Source organism: Mytilus galloprovincialis, chromosome 11 (genome assembly GCF_965363235.1).
Source record: "Mytilus galloprovincialis chromosome 11, xbMytGall1.hap1.1, whole genome shotgun sequence".
Taxonomy (NCBI): Eukaryota; Metazoa; Mollusca; class Bivalvia; order Mytilida; family Mytilidae; genus Mytilus; species Mytilus galloprovincialis.
In genome coordinates, this window is record NC_134848.1 from 62,411,886 (window position 1) to 62,423,445 (window position 11,560).

The following is an 11,560-nucleotide window of genomic DNA, read 5'->3' on the forward strand; positions in this document are numbered from 1 at the left end:
ATGAATTTCACATGAATCTCACTTGAAATTCACATGAAAAATTTCACGTGAGATTCACCTCAATCGAGCTTTTACATGAAACTCACGTTAAAATTTTCATGTGAATTTCACGTGAATAGAGATTCACATGAATCTGATGTGAAATTGTTCACATGAATTTCACGTGAAATTAACAACAAAAAAATGGATATTTTTCATGATTTTAATTAAATTTTAAAATTTATATGTTATTTGAAATACTCTATTTTAAAAATTCATGTGAATTTCACATGAACAAAATTTACGTGATTTTCATGTGAAATCCACATGAGTTTTACATGAGATTCACATGAAACTCACAAAAATTGATTTCACGTGAGTTTTACGTATAAGCTCGTTTGAGGTGAAATTCATGTGAATTTCACGTGAGATTCACATTAATTTAAATTCACGTTAAATGGGTGTGAGTGAAATTTGCCTGTGTAGTACATTTTAATTGACCAGTTTGTTTTAATTGGTTCATGTTTTCTTCTCTATTTTTATGTTTTATGCGAATATTGAAACTATTCTTTATGATACTGAACGATTGTTAAAGAAAACACAACAGAACTTACAGTAGCATTAATTTGGTGAAAGTAGATGTTTAATTTTCATGGGAACATACTTGTATTATATTCCTATTTTGGGTCTTCTGGTTATCGGGACTGCCTAACACAAGTTATACTATTATGTCAGAAAACGTGGAACATGTTTTAGCTATTAACGTTATGTTGAGTTGTCGTCTGCCAATGCAAGAGCATGGTCATCATGTAATAAAGAATTGATTTGAACAACGTACAGTTTATTCGTCTCTCGATACTTGCACTTACCATAGTCCCCCCAATAAAGAGATGTCATAAAGATTGCAAAATGAGATACATATGCACCGTTCTGGTCCATACTGTATAACTAGTTATATATAAGCCGAATTGTGAAACAACAACACAGGGAGCACTTATTTCCTGGTATGGTCTGCTTAAAAAAATGAACGATTAACAAATTTGACATTTTAAATCCATCGACAACTATTTTAAAAAAATATTATTGAATTGGGATAATACTTTTGTTATGATGTTGAACCATACACATGTTAACATGGTACAATATCCTGAATTAGGTGTGCGTGTGTGTTAAACCATAAACATCACATTTCCAAAGAATTATATCATCAGGCGTTCTTCAATGGACCCATTTCTATTTTACTCGTCGAGATTGTAAAATGTACTTGGAATGCTTAACAGGACGTGATATAATTTGTCTCTACAAATTAGTCTTCACCATCTGCATTTGAGAAACCTTGTCAATTCAGTTTTAGTTATATCTTAATGAATTCGGTAGTCTATTTTACTAGTATTTATTAAAAATATGTAATAGGTGTAAGTGTAAGTTGTCAGAGGATCAATCAAATATAACCAAATTTATAATGGTAAAGTTTGAAATGAAGACTAGGAATTGGTTTAAGTCGACATTCGCCTGTAGTATTTTGATATTTGTTTGTTCTTGTGGTAATGAGATGATGTGTCATGTACATCTACTTCTACTTCTACCATATTGTGACCGAAGTAGATGTTTACTTTACATGACATATCAACACATTGCCACATTACCAAAAAAAACTTACTATTCTGTTATATATATTTAAAAGTGATGAATTGAAACCTTTATTATCTTTAATTAATTTTCTTATATGTTACCAGCATACGGATTCTACTTAACCTTTTTTATATACATGTATGTATGTATATGTTTGATTTTATTTTCGTCAGAATAAGGATCCATGCTACCCGAATCAATGTTCAGGATACGAACGATGTGTCAATACACAAAGAAGTGAACAATACCTTGAACCAAAAATGAATTTAAAAATAGAGAAATCCTCACCTTAAATATATTAAATATTTTCTAAGAATAATTTTAAAGTAGAGTTTCATCATGTGCAATATGAATTCGTAACAAACTTGACATTGTGTACGAAAGTTTGTCTTGACTTAAAACTCATTAATAAAAAAAAAAAAAATATATACCTGACTATCTACCTAAACTACAATATAACCAAAGAGTTTATTTGCATTTTGACTAGATATATTTACTTATCTGACTTAAAAGATCAGTTCAATATACGAACATGGACTAGTATAAACTTGAACATGTCTATATTAATATATCGTTACTATTAGCTTCTTTAAAAACATGTATGTGCCTGTCCCAAGTCCTCCTAGGAGCCTGTAATTCATTGGTTGTCGTTTGTGTTTGTGTTACATATTTGTTTTTCGTTCATTTTTTTTATATAAATAAGCCTGTTAGTTTTCTCGTCTGAATTGTTTTACATTGTCTTATCGGGGCCTTTTATAGATGACTATGCGGTATGGGCTTTGCTCATTGTTGAAGGCCGTACGGTGACCTATAGTTGTTAATGTGTGTGTCATTTTGGTCTGTTGTGGACAGTTGTCTGAATCATACCACATCTTCTTTTTTATATTTACTACATGCTGTCATAGAAACCAAAAGATATGCTTTCAAATTTGGTTTTACCGGAAGAATTTTGACTGAAAAGGGATATCGCATTCGTTTTAACGGGAATATTTATTATACATTATTTTAATTTTGTAGCGATCCATATAAGACTTTTTCTTATAAAAATGATTTATTATACAACATTTCAATTTTATGGCGATCCATATAAGTATTTTTCTTTTAAAAAAACCCATCTTATTATTAAAGAAAATTACTAAATAGCGTAGGGGTATCCTATACTATGTTTTATTCGGTATGATATTGACCGAGTTTGTAATTAATTGTAACTTAACTTGTATCCTGATTTTCTCAGAGAAATATACATATTTTCAGTTGGACATTGTTCGTCTCAACCTTGTCTCAATGGAGGTACTTGTTTGGAATCAAATCTATCTTATTACTGTACATGTCGAAGTAGTTGTTTTATGGGATTAATTGTCAAAGTAAGTAATTAAAATAAAAGCTATTTATTAGAAACGAAAAAGACGTAGTATGGGTGATGTAGTAAAACGGAATTAGGTAATTCACTTGACGTATCCTTAAAAATTGTAGCAATATACTCTCATTGATTTTTCTTTATAAGTTTTAAATTAGTTCATGCGTAGTATATTCAATTTAATTGAAACATTGGAAGGCGGACCAAATATTGCCATGCCTTTACTGAAAGTCTAATTTCGCTCGATCGTTTTACCATTGATAACTTCAAACTTCTACTAAATCACTCCATTGACATTAAGATTTGATTGTGAAGATCGGTTGTACTTATAAAATACGTAAAAAGGGATATCCTATCCGAAATTATATGAGTATTATATGAGTATGATTTTTATAAAGATAATATTAATTATGATAAATGTACACTTTTATTAAACCCGTTGTATGGGCCAAATGCATCTAATATTTCGTGCCTCATGGACTTAATACATGTTTACCATTTCGTATCATATATTTGTAAAAAAAACAATTTAAGATAAAAAAAAACATTTGAGAGGATTTTTTTTAATATAACATGAATAAAATGATGATCACTTTGATATCACACTAGTCTAAATAGCACATGTTAAGATAGGCGGTAAGATAAACTCGTTACATAGTGTGTTAGTGACCTAATACAATCCTAACCATCCTCTAACCTGACACAGGGGTGTAACAGAACAGCATGAGAAAGAACTAGCAAAATCAATTGAATAATAATACTTTATTCCGAAAGCAATACAGGTTATAGGATACATATACACAATTTTACACCAATATAAGAATTTTACAAGAGATATATAATATATATAAATGTAAGGTGTGCATGAAAGAATATATAAAACATAATACATAATACATAATACATAATTCATAATACTTAATACATAATACATAATACAAAATACGAAATACGAGCGGAGAAATATATAATACTTAAATAAAGTGAGAACAAAAATATTATTTACTGCAATTAAAATCTAAGTTTTTCTGAAGATTTTAAAAATATACCTAAGTTATTCAATTCTTTGATATTTCAGACAGATAACAAAGAGGCTTGTTAAGGGTTGATTATGATCCTGAATTGGCTATATGTTTCTTCAGATAGTCATTATATGATAGTGGTGTACCTGTTCGTAGAGGCATGTACACCACTATCATATAATTATTATTCGTAGAGGCATGTAACGAGTTTACTATTGTACGTTCAACTTTGCATATGACGTATTCATATAATAAACGTATATCACATCTGTTAAATTATCATTATTGATGGTGTGTTTTTTTGCTTCGGGAATACATATGATGCTTCAAAGTTATCAAATAGTATCTGTATGATAAATATGTTTCTCTAATTTTTGTGCCATTTTCACATTTCCTGACCGGTGTGAGAAAAATATTTCTCCTCACTAGTGAAAAGTCTGTTCTCGGCAAATGATTAGTCGAAATTTGATTATGACGTCTAAATGTTTTGTTTTCTTCTGAATTTTCCTATTGTGACGTCATGAAAAAAGGCGACTATGCCTGCATGATGTCGCATATAAAGAACACAAGTTTCTGGAAATCTTTGAAAAAGAAGGATAAAAATAAATAGAGAAACAGATTCCTACACTATAACTCGTGTATTAAGATATTTCTCCACTCTCGACATTTAAATTTTAGTTATTTAAAGATCTCGGCAAGCCTCGCGCTTTAAATAATAAAATTTAACTGTCTCGAGTGGAGAAATATCGTAATACACTTGTTGCAGTGTTGGAATCTATATTTCTCTTTATGTTTATTACCAATTTAGAAGAAGAAAACGCATAGTTATAAGGAGTGAAAAGACGACACCTTAACGACCAGAATTATACTTCGAGCCAGAAGTTGCTCAAAGGACAACCACAGTGTTAAGAAATTTGTTGTATAACTATGTTTTCAAATAAAAAGCATACCATCATAGTTGTATGAGTGTTTTTTTTTAATACGACATAGAAAAAACTATCCTCTAAACATTAATTTTTGGCAAAAGTAAATTGCAGAGTTTCAAAACTGATCAATCCATTAGGAGACACACACCAAGGAAAAAAACCAAGGTCTACACTTGTTAAAAAAGATTGCACTTGTTAATAAACATTGCACTTGATAAAAAAAAATTGCACTTCATAAAAAGATTGCACTCTATAAATGGATTCAAACAGATTACCCCTGACAAAAAGATTGCACTCCATAAAAAAGATTGCACTCCATAAAAAGATTGAAACAGATTGCACTTGATAAAAAGATTGCACTCCATAAAAAGGTTACACTCCATAAAAAGATTGCACTCCATAAAAAGGTTGCACTCCATAAAAAGATTGCACTCCATAAAATAATTGAAACAGATTGCACTTGATAAAAAGAATGAAATCCATAAAAAGATTGCACTCCATAAATAGATTGAAACAGATTGCATCTGACAAAAAGATTGCTCTCCATAAAAAGACTGAAAGATTGCACTTGATAAAATATTGCACTCCATAAAAAGATTGCACATGATAAAAAAAATTGCACTTGATAACAAGATTCCGCTTGATAATAAGATAGTGGGCGTCGCAAGGGCAGGCGTCTTCGACTACAACTAATGTATCGTCTGTAATGTAAATCTACAATACATCATATGCTATATATTCCATTCCGGGTAAGTTCTAGAATTACGCTATATCATCCTGTTTAAACAATGCACCAAGCATGAAACTCTTCAATGAGACCTGTTTCAACCATCGTTAATACTTTAAACAAAATATTTTTGACAATAAATAGAGTTTCGAAAAAAGTGGATCATAATCTATCAAAATTTCCGCTTTCAAAAATTGTTCCATCCCTCTGCTCATTACTGATGACCTTTGTTCTGCTTAACTATTGACAAAAACAGTAAGTTGTAAAAATAACTGTTTTTACCGGATTGGACGAAATAGCGATAAGGTGTATTGATAAAACAGCGGCGTTTGGTATGTTATATCAACCTAAATTCACAGATCAGATGATTTTTCTTGTATATTAAAAATTCAGATACTGAACGCATTTTGCCAGTGAATCCATACACAAACACATCGTATCGGTCAACCAATTGCAATACGTTGTCGACCGTAAACTTATGTTGTGCAAATTCTGTCATTTGTTTCATTTGTCTGTTAGACATGTCTTTTTTAAATCGTGAAGGCAACCCTGTTAATGAAGTCCGTATAGTGAGAACATGAACTAAAGTAAATTAAATGTAAAATCCAAACAATGGGGAAGGTGGTATGTTTCTTGGGAGAATTTGCCATTTTAGAATCGAAAGAACTATGGGTAATCTCATTGTCTGTATACCCTAATTAAAATAACGTCAGATCATTGGTTCAATTTCTATAGTTTAGAACGATTTAAACCAATCACAATGTTTTGGTGTACGCTTTTGAAAATATTTTCCAGAATGCATTGAATTCTGAAACGGCAAATTAGGAGATTGACAATTAGAAAGTTGAAATCGCCACGTTTTTCATATACCTTGTTGAAAGTCGTCTGTCTGTTTCCATATCTAGAATAGGGTCGAGACATTTTTTCTTGGTAGTATACCTTATCTTAAGTTAACTGCTTATTCTAGAGGTGGTGTGAATCAGATGTGGATACTTAAAGAAATCCAAAGATCTTTTAGAGAACACACCATTTAACTCTCTTACAACTTGCAATAGTATTAAAATATTTGACTTTCTAAACTTTACAGAGATGGCAGAGCTTGTAAATCAAGAGTCATGACGTGGGTAGCAATTTCTTGCAACCACAGAAGAAACTAAGTAGGACATTTAATGGATCAAAATTACTGTGACGATAGTTTGCAGTCCCGTGTGCTCAAGTATCTTTACTACAGAAGGACAATACCCTATCCCATAAAAAATGGGCAATCGTGGTTTACCAAAATTTGAAAACAGCCGCTCGTGTATTGCAACATCCACCAAAGTACCCGGATTTTAACCAAAAAAAGACTCTGAACGAGCTAGACAGAAGTGTTTAACGCAAACTTTAACCCCAATAATTTGATCAACTCAGTGAAGCATGTGTCTGCAAATACTTGTACCACAGGACCAACTACACTAAATTATATTCATTTATAATTTGTAGAGAAGAGCTCAACGCACATAATACTCACAAATAGTGATTATCTTGACCAAGTGTTTATCGGATATCACTGTCTTTAAAGTATTTGCAATGTTCGGTATTATTCAAGATATAAGTTTCTGAAATTCAAGCTCAGTGTAACAAAGAATAACTGAAGAAAATCTACATATAGTTTTAAAACTATTTTGAATTTTGTTTTTTGTAGGTTATGTTTTAATTACCGCAAAATAAATTGTATAAGTATGACATGGTTTACACTTCTGTCGGTTTTCATATGTATTTAATAGATTATAAATATTAGAATGCATATAATTATAATTAATTGCATGTTTGTTAAAAAAACGACTAGGCGGTATTCAAATGTATTGTCAACAATTTAAACTGTGGTCTAATTACCTATTTTTTCAAACAATTCTGATTATATTTAAATTACGTATCAATTTTAATGGTTTTCAATATATAATTATATATTTGTCATATGTACCAATGTTATATTAGGGGAAAAGTTGTTAAAAGTCTCGAGTTATTCAATTTTTCAGTTTGATATACAAACAAGATAGAACCTATTCACTGAAAACATGGTGTGCTAATTATATCTTTTGCAACATATTCATAGTATAATACAAACAAACATAAATTTGTTTGTAATACAAAATATGTCTTGTAATTGCAGGATATCACCTGCTGTCAGTTTTAAGTGGTTTTCGAGGAAATAAGCCAATGAAAAAAATACTTATTCAATTTTCAAGTTAGTAAAACAAAGCCGTGAAATACAATTTCCATATGATTCTACTGTAACTGTCGTTACTAGTCCAGAATAGTTTTTTAAAGATTTATATCAAGTCTTCAGACTAAATATAATCACAGCAAGTATGAATCAACTTAATTTGATTTTTACATTTGTATATATTTTAAAACTTTCTAAATGTCGTTGTGATATCCAGATCGGACATTTAAATGAAAACAGTTATCAAGTTGCACATGTCATAAAGACCTACAAGAACATGGGATTAAAGATGTGTGGTCGTCGATGTTTGCATCAGAAATTGTGCAGTGCTATCAATTATAATCCTGTACAGTTGTATTGTGAGCTTTTACATGAAACAGATAAGGACATGAAAACATCATCTGTTCCAGACTTTAAATACTCAACAATTGATACATGGTCGTCGGTAAGTTGTTTTAAAATATTTAGCAAACCGTTTACAACTTAGATGCTTCGTTTTTTTTTCACCATAATAGTTTATCAGATTTTTTCTTTTATCGTAGACCATTCGTATAATAGATATTTATCCTGCAAATCAACTACATTTTTTTGAAGTTATTGATAAAAAGACATGTTTTATGATTGACTTTGATGATTATTACAACTATGAATCTTGAAGTTCCCTCTAAAGGTAAATAAAAACAACAGTAGTATACCGCTGTTCAAACTCATAAATCCATGGACAAAAAACAAAATCGGGGTAACAAACTAAAACTGACGGAAACGCATAAATATAAGAGGAGAACAACGACACAACACTACAATGTAACTAACACACACAGAAACGAACCAAGCATCAGACAAAATCCCACGAAAATAACAAATATAACATCAAAACCAAATACATGAATTTGGGATAGACAAGTACCGTGACACGTCTTATCACAATGTCAATTTACACTCAAAAATAAGAGAAAACAAACGACGCAACGTTAAACTGTAACACACACAGAAACGAACTATAATATAACAATGGCCATATTCCTGGCTTGGTACAGGACATTTTTAAAGGAAAAAATGGTGGGTTGAACCTGGTTTTGTGGCATGCCAAACCTCGCACTTTAATGGCAATGTTAAATATAACATAGAAATGACAACATAATATTACAGGACTACAATACAAATAAATAGGAAAACGTATTAGACAAAGAAACACATGATTAATGAATAACAAAAAGCATCAGGTTTAAAATTTAATACGCCAAAAACGCGCCTCGTCCACACAAGACTCACCAGTGACGCACAGATATAAAAGATCGAAAGCGAAAACAAGTACAAAGATGTACAGCACTGAAGATCAAAAGTTGAAAAAGGTTGTGTCAAATACGGCTAAGTTTGTATGCTTGGGATAAGAACATCATAATTATTTAGAACAATTCCAGGAAAACGTTTTGGACGCCTCAAATTTATAAAGTGCTGTTATTATTTTTACATTGCTGAGTCGATACTACAGCTGGTGTACGATCAGTCCCCGGTAGTATCATCATATCAGTAGTTGTAGTCAGTACTTTGGTACTAATATGATTTTTAACAAACCTTTCTAAAATTATCCCTTTATAAATTATTTTAAACTCCCTTAACGAAGATAGCCTTAAATGGATTTTGCTATTAAATTTTTGCGCGGTTTGGTCATATAGCTATACAGCTAGTTTTTTGTTAATAGATACTTTGAAATATTCAGCTTTGGGGGTTCAATGTGGATGAAAATCCAGAAAATCCAGAAAAACGTCGAATTTCTTTAAACGGAGATAAATCGTTTTGAAATTATATAGATATGTCAACGCAAATTACGTTTTTATATTAGATGTGGTTATATGCTATTAAAGAATTATCCACCAGTAATTCTACTAAGTAAGCAGCTATATTTCACCGTCATTCATCATTCAAAAATTAGTCAAACCCATACCTGATATTAGGCTTAAGAAGATCCTGACATGACATGTTTATTATCTACACCGTTGCACTATGAAATTCAACCACATGCGTAGTTTTTAAAAGAGTTATCACGTGGGTCAAATTCAGCTACACACGTTAAAAAGAGTGAACCATTGTTCAGTCTTCTAAGCATATATTTCCATGATCAAGAATTACAAAACTGTAGCTTCATTTATTTCAGAGGGTATTAATTTTCGTGGATTGAAAAATACTTGCATTTTTAAGGATATTTAATTTCGTGGATTTGCAAAGATCTACATAAACCCCTTCAGAAAACTAGTAATATGTTGAACATCTAACCACGAAATGCACGACATTTGGCATACAACGAATAATAATGAATCCAAAGTAAACACTTTATCAAATTTGAGATCTAGTGTAATGAGCTTTTGTTGAAGATCGCATATATTATTCAATTACATATGTAAATAGATGTTGATAGAGGTTTCGGAGGTCTATTAATGTTTCAAATTGATTAAAAAGGAACCGAAACCATCACAACTTTGAACAATAAATGACATATAAAGATAATCGTTCGTTCGCTGTGCGTATCGGTGTTGTCTCATTAATTGGAGTTAAATCCAACGTATTCATGGTATTAATATGTATTTTAATATGTACAATTCTTTTTTGATCAGAGTAACGATCCATGTTACCCGAACCCATGTCCAGGATACGAAAATTGTATCAAAACACAAATTGATGGATATTACTGCCAGAATGTGGGTAAGCGAAAATCAAAAATAAAATACAATCATTCATGACTACCAACACCTCGTATAATAAATGAAAGAACTTTTACATGTATGATGTGATACAGGAAATAAAATAAAGATGTTATCAATTTAAACGTTTCAAATGTTTGCCTCCTATTTTTGGTTTTATTTGTTCATAAAGGGTTTTTGTTTTTAGAAATAGGTAACATTAAAGCTATCATTCTATGGAAAGAAAAACTTCTTAAGGACTGAAACAAGGTTTTATAAATATTGGGTAAGCTGTTCTGTCAAAGATCTTCCATTTCGTTGCTATAACTGAGTTTACTCTCAATATCTTAATTGTATTCACACCGAATGTAGTTTACAGAAGGAATTCCATATATCTTTTGGAATTTTTGTACATTTTTGCTTTTTTTTATCAATGTTTATTTTGAGTCATGATCATTTTAATATGCTGAAACGAACCAAAATGGGTGATGCCTAAATGTGAACACATAAACTAATGAATATATTGAGCATCTGATGCCCTGCTGACTGTCAATTTTCATAATTTTAGAATATATTGTATATAGATTCATAGCTTAACCAAATAATGACGTTATATGTCAAAAATGGTGTAATCATAAATGTAACATGTTAAAGGAGCTATATAGAACTTGCTTATTCCATAGCTCCACGTCCACGCGACTGTACTGACCTTCAATCAGCTGGTGTACCTAGTGGTGTTTACACTATTTACATCAATGGTGGAATGAATGTGTCAATTTACTGTGATATGGTAATAGACGATGGAGGGTGGCTTGTAAGTATACCTATACATCAATGGTGGAATGAATGTGTCAGTTTACTGTGATATGGTGATAGACGATGGAGGGTGGCTTGTAAGTATATATATACATCAATAGTGGAATGAATTTGTCAGTTTACTTTGATATGGTGATAGCCATTGGAGGGTGGCTTGTAAGTATATCTATAAATCAATGGTGGAATGAATGTGTAGTTTTTACTGTGATACGGTGAT